Source organism: Triticum aestivum, chromosome 3B, assembly GCF_018294505.1.
Source record: "Triticum aestivum cultivar Chinese Spring chromosome 3B, IWGSC CS RefSeq v2.1, whole genome shotgun sequence".
Lineage (NCBI taxonomy): Eukaryota > Viridiplantae > Streptophyta > Magnoliopsida > Poales > Poaceae > Triticum > Triticum aestivum.
The window spans coordinates 694,850,033-694,864,548 of record NC_057801.1 but is presented as its reverse complement, the minus strand read 5'-3'; the positions used below and the strand labels follow the sequence as shown (position 1 = coordinate 694,864,548).

Sequence of the window (14,516 nt, the reverse complement as noted above, 5' to 3'; positions counted from 1 at the left end):
ACTTATCCAAATCAACTGATCTCTCTAATTAATGCAATTTATTTTACGAAACAAATAACAGATTTTTTGAAAACAAATAATGAATTTTCTGGAAACAAATAACGGATTTTAAGAAATTAACATGTAAATCATGACAAATAAATCTCATCATGAAATGAAAATGTATGGTGATGGTAGGTTTGGTATCGTTTGTTTCGTTCGCTCCGCCTCCGCCCCGCTCGCACGTATGTTCGCCTTCTCACCGGTTTAATCGATTTTTTTCTATTTCATTTCGACCCCAGCTGCTCCTCTGCTTTCTCCCCTCGCGCGTAGGGTTCCAAGAGGTCGCGCCGCGCCGCGCCGCCTGATTCCTCCTCGCTCGACTCCTCCTCGCTCGACTCCTCCTCTCCCCACCACCTCGGCTAGGGTTTCTAAATCGAGGCGACTACAGCAACGATGCGCACCTACCTCTGCCCGGCCCTTCATCCGTCACAGCGAGCGCGCGCGGCGGCGACGCGTCACGCGTGCCAGCTCTGCCGCAGTGGGGAGGACGAAGCAACGGTGAAGGATGTCCCCGCACTCGTCACGTTCCATGAGCGGAACATATGCGCGGAGGCGGTGGCGCGTGGTGGGCGCAGGCAACGAGGCGGCTGCACTACGTTACAAGCGCTGGCCGCACAGGGGATGCACGCGCGGTGCCTGCCCCAAGCTCCCATCTGGACGAGGCACTGGTGGCGGCCACCCCCTCAGGGCCAACTCCTCATCACCGTCCGACAGCTCGCTGGATCTGACTGTGTGGCTTGTTCTCAGGTTGGCTGTTTTCCAATTCAATTGTCTCCTCTTGGCAGTTCTTGTTCTTTGTAATGGATGCATACGCTTCATGTGTTCGTGTGCGCCCGTGCAGTGGAGGTTATGACCAGGTCGACCGTGTGGATTGGGAGGGGCTCTCCTGCTTCTGTGCGCAGACTGCAGAGTATGGGAATTCACACATTTCTTTTGATTTTACGCCTGTACAGTTAAATATAGATTTCCCTTTATTCGTTCGATCCCCTTGTTTACTTCTGTGATATTAATGTTGTTCTAGAATTTGGAGAATGATCACGCATCCACATCCGGATCTCGCATTGCTTATGCACTTTTTTTCCTTTGTCTTCTGAACTGAAAACCATGGTATATATCAGTCCCTACTTCCTTACTGTTTTGCTACATATATAGGTTGGGAGTAGAGGAAATTGTAGAAGAAGCTAAGTAGGTAGGTGATTTGCAAGGTAACTATATGTACATGGAAAATAAGGAAAAGAAATTTAAAGAGCTTTTTGAGTAGCATAAGTTGTATTGTATGAAGAAATTCTTGGTCACTCCTAGAAACCTGCCTACAACCCAATTCCTATGACAAACGTTGATACATGGACATTGAACAAACAACTACATACTCCCCATACTTAGTAGCATCTCCATCAGGTCAGCATGAACCCACTTGTTCCAAATCTATTGTTCAGTTGTTCCTCTTCTGTTGCTAAAGCAATGGGGATAAATCATGAAACTCACATATTAAAAACCGTATTTCTTGGTGAAAGTGGAGTTGATCAATTTGCTAAAATTATCACGTGATTCTACTGCGTAATCCTGTCATCTGTTCTTGCTATTCTAGGCCACTTGTTCACAAGTTTGTTATGGTTATTGTAGACTCCAAGGGAAGAAATTTACATAGAATTAAGTTTCCCCAAATCAAGCTCCATACATGGTATAAGGTATGAATAGATAGCATCGAACTTTGGTCCTCCCAAGTTATTTGTTTGTTGCAAGATGGATAGATCGACCATCTTCATTTATCCCTTTCTGAAATATGTAGTAGGGAATCTCACGGAGAGAGGGTTCCTGGATAAAGCCCATGGAGACCCCTTCGCTCCTGTGACGCGCCCCACGCGCGCGTCAAGGGAGAAACCCTAGCGCCGCCAGCGGGCCTCCCCTCCTCCCTCCTCTTCCTTGCTGCTGTCAGGGGGCACGCCGGGCGAAGCCTGGTAGGCGTCGGCGTCGGAGGGGCTGCCTTGTCTTCTTTGTGGGGGCCTTCGGCGTGGGTCAAGGCGGGCGCCTAGGACGCGACGTTGGCGGCGGGCACGGCAGCACGGTGGTGAGCTGGAGCTAGATAGCGGCGGCGTGACCGACGCGGTGGTGGCGGGTGCGCCTTGGTTGCCAGGGACGGTGGGGTCAAGGCCGGATTTGGGGCCTAGCGGCACGGGCCGAGAGTGGCGCGGGCTGCCTGTCTCTGTCCATGCCATGGCCACGGCGGGTGGTGGTGCGACGTAGCAGTGGTTGGCCGGTGGGCGGGCCGGACGGGATCCGAGGCTTCGGCCGCTGGACGACGGCAGGCAGCGCAGATGGGCTCCTCGGTGAGCTTCCTTCGCGATTGGCGGCGGCCCTTGGGATCTCTCCTTGCCAGCGGGTGTGTGTGTGTTGGTGGCCTCGCGTGGAGCTGCGGTCGCCGCCAAGGTGGGGCGACACAGGAGGTGTCCGGTGGGGAGGCAGGCTCGAGGGATGGGAGGCGCCGACGAGCTCGGGCCACCCGTCGCTGGCACAGGGGTGTGCCGGCCTGGATGCGTCCGCTCCCCCTCCTCCCCTGTTCCGCGGCCGTGTGTGGGCTGACACAGCTCTTGCGTTGTTCGAGGTGGAATGTATGCTGCGTTTCTTCAGTCGGTGCGTCCTTTGGCCCAAAGCCGATCACTTTGGTTGGTCTTGGGGGTGTCTGGATGCAGGGCGGCGTCCCTGGCGGCGGGAGGCACGACGTTTGTGGGTGGAACGTGCGCCTTGGGTGCGGGCGAGCGGCCATGGCCACGCGGGTGGGTGGTCGCTGGTGGTTGGTGGAGCTAGGTTGCTTCGGATCGAGGGTTGGGCGTGCTAGGGTACATGGCCGACGGCTGCGGCGGCCGTGGACACCGCATCCTTCATGTAGGCTCCGTCGTAGTGGCCTTTCTCCTTCGAGTTGCTCCAGGTGAAAACCCGATCTGTGGGATCGGATGGTGGTGGCTACCAGTGGTCTTTCCCTTCTTGGAGGCACCATCTTGGAGTCCTTGCTCCGTCGTTTCCGTCTCACCTCTCCTCGAAGGATTGGTGGTCTCTGGTGGCTCCAAGCACTTCGTCCTCGCGCATATGTAGTGGCTTGGTAGTCGTTGGGGTGGTGTGACGGTGCTCGGCACCTTTGTATCTTGCCTTGGGTGTGTGTGTCGTGTGTGGTGGTGGCGTGAGTTTGTATGGTAGTACTTGTGGTTTGGTGCTTTATATATAAAGCGGGGCGAAAGCCTTTTTCAGTAAAATGTAGTAGGTTGTTTCCAGTGGCGGACCCAGAAATAAAATGAAGGGTGTGCACATTTTAAGAAATTGAGGTCTATTTCAGCTGACTTGGATGGGCCTTAACAATCAGCTAATTTTTACATGGTGATTTTCCCCCCTAAAATTCTGGGTGTGCCACGGCACACCCCCTAAGTACGCCAGTGGTTGTTTCAGAGTATGAATAGATGTCGGTATTTATTCTATTGTTGTTACTTTATCGATGGTCCATGACTCGTGTAGTCAGGGCCTCGGGTTATGAGTTTTACTATGCTTTTTTGAAACTGAATTCACTAAGCTTTGTTTTGGAATATTATGTAAATTACAGGCTTGGTGCAACACTTAGCTTTTAATAGTAGAGATACTAAATGGAGCTTCCTTACAACATCTTTGACTCCCGAGTTGCTGGCAGTGACGGTGAGAATAGATTGTGTATGAAAACGGATGTTTGGGACAGTGAAGTACTCCACTCACTCTAAATGCTGTATCTTTTCACAAATAAATACCAAACTTGTGTATTGTCTATGCCTCCTTAGTCCTTATCTAGCTTCTCCATGTGCACCAGCTGGAAGAGAATTTGAGAAGAGACTAAATGTCTGTTTTCTCCATGTGTACCATCTGGATTGTAATTTGAGGAAGAGGCTAAAAGGCACATAAATGGGTATTTTGATTCTGGTCTAAGAACGTTGGTTCTTGTATACTGTGTCTTCAAAGGTACCTCAAAATTATATCACTAAAATGGCATAGTAGGTTGAACTGACGAACTGGGAGAAAGAATGGCTTGTTGAGGATATGAAAGGAGTAAAGGACTTATTCATCAGCCAAACCTGAGAATTCGGAGAAAATATGTGCCACCTTTGCAACGCACAGGTATTGTGCTATGTAGCTAGGAGGTAGGAATTTTGCAAAGTAGAAACGATTTCTCAAGTGTGCTTCTTCGGTCCTGAAATATGTCTTATCTTGTGGGGTTTTGCTCGGTTTCTGTTAGGACAAACAATCAGGAAGGGAGTATAGATATTGAAAAGGAGCTCAGACATGGTGCCGAGAATGAAAGAATGAACCTGCAAAAGAAAAAAGAATGGGAAGAAGGGGTAGGAGTTTTTTTGTCTTCTAAAAATAAATAGAGTGTGGTTTAAGGAGACATGGCAATTATTGATAGAGAGAAAGAGCCGGAGAATCAGTTTGTCGTTATATTAATGGGAAGTATAAGTCATTATCTTTGACATATTTTTTTCTGAATTAGAACAATTGTTGATTATTTAGTGCTATTCTATGGCATTGCGTGGATATTTATTGTAAGGTATATGTTGGACAAGAATGATGTTGAACCACTAGAGTATGTGCCCGTTGTCTTATGATACATACCATTTCGTATATCATGGTTGGCTATGATGGTTGCATCCCTTGGCTCTGGGAATCGGCCTGGGACACCGATAGAGGGGAGATGAGGGAGAGGATGACGCCATGGAGGGAAGCGGAGACGACGTTGAGAGGAAGGTCCGGCTGAATGCTGTAACGGGGAGAGATAAAAACGGCGTCAGCGAGGAGAGCAGAGCGGGGAAATGATATGTGGGTGAGCGTTGTGCCATAATGAGAGTGAATTGCTTTTCATAAATGAGAAGAAAAGGTGCGTCTGTTTGCTTATTGTAGGGAAAGCGGTTGTTTGCTGTGAGAAAAATGCCACATACCTTTATATATTGAAAAATATATAATACCCTAACAAAGCATTTCTAGAGAAAATACTGACAAGTGATTTACAGGTGAGCTTACAGTTTGTTATAACTGGAATTCAACTCACTCTATTAATAAGTATGATGTCATCATGTGGTAAGCAATCCAAACAATTAAAAAAAAGGTATGATGTCACTCACTCTGACTAAAAATGGTAACCTACTCGCATTTAGCATTGCATTTAACATCTAACCAAAGAGTATATATTGTATATGAGTTTGTTTTAATATTGTTTATATGTTCACTTTTGTAGATCAGAGGCTGATTGCTTCGGATGATGCTTTGAGAATGTCAATTTGATAAAGCTTTATGCGACTTTACTCTTTCATGATTGCTCGCGGCAGCGAGTGATTCCCATGCGCGGAGCGCTCCGTCCAGGGCAGCTGGCCGCTTTTATCGCGAGGATGGTGGGAGATGCATATGATTGACTCCCTTTCCTTTTTTATGCATGCTCCCTCACGTAATCACACCACCCCGTGATTTTCAGGATGGGCTCCATCAAAACCTGCCTAATCCCACAGATCTCACGTAAATGGATCAGACTGAAAAATCATAGAGTTTTACACAATCACAATCAGAAGATAATTATTCTTTATATATTTGTTGTGCAAAAATAGGTGTGTTTCTATATATATTTATATATCGAGAGATATGGAGATGGAATATATCGACTTTCAAAAATAATCCATCGACAAGGGTGTTAAGGCGGTGTTGTTAGAAAGGACCAAATATTCAGCGAGTTTTATATACAATAAAAAGCCCGTAGCAACGCACGGACATTTTACTAGTTAATAGTAAAGATACAGATTAGGATCTTACCAATCATATCTTTCCTATTTATTCAGTTGTTTATGAACCGTATCTTTCCTATTTATTCGGTTGTTTATGAACCGTATCTTTTCTATTTATTGGGTTGTTTATAGGTTGATGATACGAGGTAGTAACATCTCTTCCTTGGTAGCCAAGGCTCACGGTACATGTGATATATAACCGAATGTGCTGATCGCCTCCTCCCTCATATCTCTCGCTTGCAATCTCCCTCCTGCCAGGATTGCAAACTCTATCATGTGAACATCTCATCGATCCTCATGCTCGCAGATCGATATTTTCTAATGCCCCGCGCTAAACTTTTTCTTGGTTTGTTGTTGCCAAGGGACGGGAGTGGTACCGGCAATGGAGACGACAGCGGCTGGTCGATGCGGCCGATGGATGCGGAGCAGCTTCGGGAGTGCGGGCACCGGATGGTGGATTTCATCGCCGACTACTACAAATCCATCGAGACATTTTCCGTCCTCAGTCAAGTCCAGGCACGATCACTCTTGACTCTTCTCCAAATCCTGCAATACGAACTTGCTATTTTTTTCAAACTTGTTTTTTCTTAACCTGGGAGTTTGCTCAGATGCTGCTTCTGCAACATTATCTCCTAGTACTTAATATGACTTGTTCGCCGATTTACCCAGCCACTAGTTTAATCCATTCTATAAATAACTCTCTGGTACTTCGATCGCCTATATACATATATAATCTAATCCAAAAATAAATAAATTCTTCGGTCGTCGTAACTTCGATATGAAGCAGTTCAACATAGGATCGGTAACATTTGGTCACGGTATGATTCCCTTCCTGGATATCTTGAGAAAATATGGTTAAACTGCAGTGGCGGGGAGGACCCTTATCCGATACGCCTGATATATCACTTTTCAGAAGCATCTGTGCATCTAGCCACTATGTACAAGGACTTGGAACATCATTTTCCTTCTCTCTTTATTTTAAGGGATACAAAACTGTGCATCCGTCATGTTGTGAAATGGTGATGTTACCATTAAAGAACTAAGAAAACTGTCAAACATACTAGTTTGTCTACAGAAGATGGATTGTGTTAAGTACTATATTTGGCACTCTAATAAGATTTGTGCATCGACATTCATTGATCGGGTGTTTTCATTGCAGCCAGGATATCTAAATGAACTTCTTCCAGATTCAGCTCCAAACCGACCTGACACTTTGGATGCCCTTTTTGATGGTGATCTTCCTTCTAGTGCACTTTCAAGTGACATTGGAATTTACGTTTTATCAATTGCAATCCACAAACTATGCTTAACCAATCCTAAATTTTATTCATATAACTTTTCTAATGCCCAGATATACGAGAGAAGATAGTACCGGGAGTAACTCACTGGCAAAGTCCAAATTATTTTGCTTACTATCCCTCAAATAGTAGCACTGCTGGATTCCTGGGGGAGATGCTTATTGCTGCCTTTAACATTGTTGGCTTCAGTTGGATAACCTCTCCTGCTGCAACCGAGTTAGAGGTTATAGTCTTAGACTGGTTTGCAAAAATGCTTAAGCTTCCAAGCAAGTTTCTATCATCTGGTAAGGCTGCAATCATATTTTTTAGTTTGATGCACAAACTATTTGTTGATCACAACATATATTTTTGCAATTCTGTTCTTTATATATATGTAGCGCCTTTTAATTAATTTGCATCTGTAGATATGATATAAATGATAAGGTTACGATTAACAAACACTATGTGGAACATCCCTTGGCTATTCAATTACTTTTTTATCGTGTATTTCCGTTCTTTATTTATTAAGGTAATGTTTCTTGTTTCCTTCTTGACATATTGATCGTTTTGTCTAGTTTAACATTACTACGTAGAAACCGAACTACTTTTTACAGCTGCTCCATAAAAAAATGTGGTCATTTCTTACTTTCTTGCAGGCTCCAACGCAAGATACTAACTATAATTTTCAATCATATTGTGCTATAAAAACATGAAACAAAAATCCAGCGACATTATTTCCACAATCGGTTATATGCTTTCACACAGCCATACTTTTGAATAGCTGATGGTATGCACCCTAGGATAATCTACATTATTGAGCGGTTGTAATACTTATCAAGATGTACCATTAATTTACCCGCAAAAAAATGTACAATTAATTAGCAATCGCATAACTATGTAGCCAGGTCGTGCGAGATTATCAATATTGCCAAAATGGTGGTCCTATGTAGGATTATTTTCATGTTCGTGGATCTTATAATCATGAATAGGATCTGACCTAAAAAAAATTATGGCTCCAGAGATCGTATGGTCCGAACCATGGAACTTGTGTTATATGCTACCAAGCTGTTATTGTCCTATATGTCGATCGGAATCAGAATAATTTCATAGGGTTCTATGATCATGTGATACAGACTGTGATTTGGACTATCCTTGATCTGAGACATCTAATTTATAGATTCTTCTATAGTAGAATGGTACATAGAGGTGCTATCTTTTGATATAGAATGTGCATATTGTCCTTAGCTAAAGTCACGCTTCTGAGTTTCTCTACTGCGTACCTCTTTACAGCGGTTGGTGGAGGAGTAATCCAGGGTAGTGCCAGTGAAGCTGTCCTTGTTGTACTATTGGCTGCACGAGATAGAACCTTAGAAATGCATGGGAAAAAGTCCCTTGAAAAATTGGTAGTTTATGCATCTGATCAGACACATTCTGCTCTGCAAAAGGCATGCCAGGTATGCATATGTAATACAACTCAAGTCTCACTAGAATGATTTCTAGTTATCTTTTGTTATGAAATATGAATAAATTACCTGTCTTTGTCAGTTCTTTGGATTTGATGTTATTCAAAGAATGACAATGAAGCAGTTAGATAGTGAATTATGTTCTTGTACCTTTTTTATCTGTTTTTCCTAAGATATAATTCTTCTTTTTATAGATTGCAGGGATTTTCCCAGAGAACTTCAGAGTTGTGAAGGCTGACTACAGTAATAGTTACGCTGTTGCACCTGAAGCAGTTAGTGAACCATTTCCGTTGACTTGTCATCTGGGTTGATACCACTCTTCATCTGTGCAACTGTAAGCAATAAGCTGTGATTTCTTTGTATGCAAGCTTCTTAGGTTAATGAAAACTTGGGGGAATTTCAACATTTAAGTCTTGACATGATTTACTATACTTTAATTAAATAACTTTGAGTCAATATACTGAAAGTTCAGAAAAAATCTTCTGCAAGTTCACAATTTTGATACTGGTCTGTCTTCCAACTATCTTTGTGCAAAATTACGGGAGCTACATTTATGTATTAAAAAATTTCACAGTCGTGTGTTGTCTTGAATTATTCTGTTCTTGATTCTTGTGTACAAGCACATGGTGCAGTCTGTGTGTGCGGGGGATTTGTATGGGGCAATTTATGATCATGGAGAAATTACGTGAAAATGACCCTCAAAAGTTGTAAATTCCGTGAGAATATGGCGTATAAGTTTGAAGTAATCTCAATAATTTTTAGCTCTACTACAATGCATGTTCTACATCCATGCAAATTTCATGATTAATTCAATCCCATTTAAAAGATAAAAAATGCTTAGTACTAGTGTCATGGTACAGTCATTACATAGTTGTCTGCTCTGTGTCTTGTAAATAAGATTGAATTTGATCCTTGCATTCTGCATTGGATATAGAACATCCCCTTCCCTATTACTGTTGATTACGGGTCCGTTTGGGAGCTCAGTTTTTTTGAAGTATTCTGATAATACTTCAGTTTCTAAAAATATTGAAGTATCAAATACTTTAAAGCATTTGGATCCAATAAATACTGTGGTTTATAAACTGAAGTATTGTGCAAAACTGCAGTTTTTTTTGCCATATTTAAAAACTTCACTCCCGACCACTTTTTTCTATAAACTGAAGTATTGTATGACACTGCAGTATTCATTTGCCAGGCACTCCAATGCTTCAGTTTTTGAATACCATAGTTTCAATAAAGCTGAGCTCCCAAACTAAGCCTACTTTTTTTCCGCGAAAACGCAAAAGCCTTGTGTTTCGATCCATTGATAGAAAAGAAGTTTTTGTATAAGTCCTAAAGAGGACCAACACTGCACCATACAACTCGACCCAAAACCTAGTCTAGGGGAGAAGTTGGCGAAGTCCTCGGGCCCCCGCGTCCGCCAATCATGAGCCTCAGCCTTCTATAGCATATTAGCCCTGAATTTGCAACTAGGCCATTTTCACGATATATGTCGTTGTAGTGGATATGCAAACATCTGAGTGAAGGAGGGCAATATTATTATCCTGATGTAGATGATCAAGATCATGCTCTTGACTTGCGAGCATGAGGGTCTTGGCCATTGCCGAATCCTCCATAGAGCTTCCCTAATCTACCGCCATATTAGGCCACTACCTGTTCGATGACCCTGATCAGCTGCTCATCTTTTGTTGTGGTTCTTTTCGGGTGGACGCGGTCAAACCAATTAATTTTAATGCACCAACCAGTAGAACCAAAAGCCCATACTGATGGAGAAGTTTGGGAAATCCAAATATACTTAAACAGTAGCATGATAAATGTTACAGAAAGTAATTACTTAAATGGCATTCTCTTATTTTAATAGTTATGCTTAGCTTTTTATCTACTCATTAGTACAATCTATATTTTTTCTCCATGTTTATCTTCTAAAGAATTTATTTGTTTCAGGTAGGCACAACATCTTCATCGGCCGTGGACCCCTTGCATAAATTAGGAAAGATAGCACAGGTGTTTGAGCCCGTTGCATGTGATAATTAGGAAATTATCAATATTAGTATAATGAAATGCATCTATGTATTTGTTGCTGCTAGTTGAAGACCTAATTATTATGTCCACTTTTGAGGAACAAGTCTGCATTTTGATGGATAACTAATCCGTTAACAACGGTCCCCAGAAATTCTTAGATGGGACCAGAATTTTGAAGAGGAATCCTTTTTATAGAACTAAATTTAGTTTATTTTTCGTATTTTAGTCCTAAGTAATGCAAATTTGTGGTAGAGCAAGAAATAAGTTTCGATCAATCTATGGGATCTTTTATGGAGAATGCTTATGGAATGTTGGTTCCACATTCCCATTGTTATTAACTATATTATTTTGTATATTACTTGTGACAAATTATAGAGATATATATTTAAATATATTGATAAAAAATTGATCGATTGCTTATGTTTATTATTTTTGTTAGGCCCATGACATGTGGTTCCACATTGATGCTGCATATGCTGGAAGTGCTTGTATATGCCCAGAGTACTGACATCACCTTGATGGGGTAGAAGAAGCTGATTCATTCAATATGAATGCACACAAATGGTTTCTCACAAACTTCGACTGTTCCTTGTTATGGGTTAAGGTAAGCCATGTGATGATGTTCCAATTGGAGTACCATGTTTTACACATCTGGAATATTTCTTTACTTGTTTTTTCTACGTATATTACATTAATATTATGTCAATACTACCAAATGCACAAACTTACATGATGCATAATAAACAGGACAAGAGCTATCTCATAGAAGCATTATCTACAAATCCAGAGTATCTTAAGAATAAGGTTTCGATATATCCTTCCCTTCTCTATTTCTCTCTTGTGATAATTTTATTATTGTTCATGGTAGTGGATTAATCTACCTTTTGAAAAGATCGACTTTTCTGGATTGCGAATGAATGATATCTTATCTAATTCCCCATTTTCCAAATTCTAGTGTAAAATATTCCCTCAATTTTAATCTGATTGGACAAACTGAAGTATAAAATTTTGAGAAAACAAAAAACATTTATATTGAAAGAACAATGGATGCCTGCAATCTAATTAATAAAAAAAAACTGTAAAGTGTTTGTGAGTTTTTTGTAAACATTTGGTGATGCTATAACTGTTTTACATTTTCAGGCTTCCCAAGAAAATTCCGTTGTTGATTTCAAGGATTGGCAAATTCCACTTGGCCGTCGTTTTAGGTGAAATCCTCTTGGCAATTTCATTACCGTTTGTGAAGTGTACTATTTATCTCTTGCATACAGTTTAGTACATAATATTTTGACAAGGAATGCAACACTAGATTAATACTTCAATAAATTATATCTAGTTTCTTCTTTGTAGAACTAATATTTACCTAACATTAAGTGTTAGCAATAAGCTTCGGTATTGCTATATAAATCACAAGTGGTAATAACGTGTGGTCAAATGATTTTAAAAAATCACCAAGGAACCAAAGTTTGCTTGTATCCCATGTGGTATTGGATGGCTTCACAGTGTGCCATCAAAATAGATCTGAGCAGTTTGTGTTAGGTGGGCCTGCCCATTATTCAATATCATTGTTCCTATTAGAGAAATTGTAGCCTTTATACTATATTTACTTTGCTTGCAATTGGAGGATCAATATATAGTTCATACACATATGTCTATTACAAAAAAAGAATCTTACAATTTAATGTTGCTCAACACCATATATCAATGTGTTAACGTCTAGCTTACCAAGTGCAGTCACTATGACAGTATGACTCGTCACATTGTTGTTCAGACTATATGCGGCAGTTCCTTGTATGACAATTGAATTGATTTCTTTACCAAGTGGAGCTTTTATTTTAGATCACTCAAGCTATGGATGGTATTGAGGCTTTATGGCGTGGAAAACCTGCAGAGCTATATCAGAAAGCACATACAGTTGGCTAAACAGTTTGAACAACTTGTATTATCTGATTCAAGATTTGAGGTAACAGAGAAAATAAACCAGTTAGTACATCTATTTAATGATACTATGGAACTCTCTGTTTCTGTTGTTCAAAAGAACATCATGTTTTCTTCTTCCATTGGAAATCTCTATTTTATAGAGTTCTTATTTACTTCACTAATTTAGGTAGTAACTCCAAGGAACTTTTCCCTTGTGTGTTTCCGCCTTCTGCCCCCAACTTCGGAGGATGACAATGGCCGTAACCTTAACTACAGCCTAATGGATGCCTGTAACTCGAGTGGAAAGATCTTTATATCACATACGGTTGGTTATTAGCAGATCCTTCAATGATCTCCATATGTATTCATGAAGCATAAATATCCACTCATTTCCTGTGTGGTACTTCTTTCTTCAACAGGTTCTTTCCGGAAAATTTGTCTTGAGATTTGCCGTTGGAGCACCACTGACCGAGGAGAAACATGTGGATGCTGCTTGGAAGCTTTTGCAAGATGAGGCCAGCAAGATCTTAGGAAGTTCGTAGATTATAAATGCATATGCTTATTGATTAAGCTCCACCATTTAGGCCTATGATCTTGATTAGCTTTTACAGTTGCTCATACAAACATTTTTGAAAGGTCCATATGAAGTCATAATAACAGTGATTACCGGCTTCATCGACCAAGGATTGTTAAAATAATATCAACCCCATATGGGTTCAAAAGAAGTACGAAATACAAACTTTTACCTTGTGAGAAGTAATTTGGGCTACCATCCAGACAAATTTGGGCTGACCACGATGTGCAAACTTTGGTTTAAGGTAAGGATTCATCGGTGTAACAGATGGTCCTGAACTAAAGTTTACCGCACTAGGCGTATTTTTGCCCGTGTTTACATACTCACCCAACGCCTTAAAAATCTGCTGATTTGAGCCATTAATGTGTAGATCTATTGTGGCTAATTGATTGGTAGTAGACATGCTAGCACTTCGAGCCTAGCCTCGCCAGATTAAGTGATGACGCTTTTACGTGTCAAACAACATATTGTTGATACGTACTCCCTTGAACTAAAACCACGACGAGTAAATCGAAACGGAGGGAGTACGTGACATGGGCTGCCGCACCTATGGACTGCACCGCATGATATCTTAGGTAGTTGGTTCAAGTTGTTAGCTAGAGTTTATCTTCTCACTGTAATCTTATCTCTATCTAGCTTCCTCTTCAAGACGTAAACATATATCAACTGTATGCGCTATCAGGAGGGAGGTGCGCCCCTGCCTATAAACATGTACGGCGTCCCCTCGAATAGAGGTACGCCGCTTTCCGCCATCGCACATGGTAATCAGAGCCCTTCTCTTCCACAACGTCTAAACCCTAAACTCTAGGCGCGGGTGTCTTCGGCTACGTCGATGGCACTACACCAGAGCCGGCCAGGATCCTCTCCACCAAGGACAAAGATGGGAAGGAATCAACTGAGCCGAACCCTCTCTACCCCATCTGGGTGTGAGAGGACCAGCAGGTGCTCGGGTACCTGCTGAACAACCTCACCAAGGAGGTGCTCGTGCAGGTGACCGCGCGAGCTCTGGACGACACTGTCGGGGATGTTCTCCTCGCAGTCACTTAGTCGCGTCAACAACATCAGAACCTCCCTAGCGAATGCCCAGAAGGGCAACAAGACCGTCGCCACCTACTTCGCCGAGATGCGCGGCTTCGCTGATGAGCTGGCCGCCGCCGGGAAGCCTCTCCAGGACGATGAACTCATCTCCTACATCTTGCACGACCTCGACATGGACTATCAGCCACTCGTCTCCGCCCTCGACGCTCGAATCACCCCGGTATCCCTTGATGAGATCTTTTCAATGCTTAGTAACTTTGACCATAGGGTGGCGCAGTACCAGGGACCGGGCGGCTTCAAGTCGTCGGCTAACGCCGCAACGCATGGGCGCGGCGGCTACTCACGTCATCGTGGCCCTCCTCGCTCCAATGGCAAGTAGGGGAGTGGCGGGAGCAACGGC

General features: G+C 42.4%; 1 pseudogene; it reads left to right on the top strand.

Moving 5' to 3' along the window:
* The first annotated feature begins 283 nt into the window (after positions 1-283).
* LOC123071809 (tryptophan decarboxylase 2-like) lies at positions 284-13,297 on the top strand (annotated as a pseudogene).
* Positions 13,298-14,516: the final 1,219 nt, after the last annotated feature.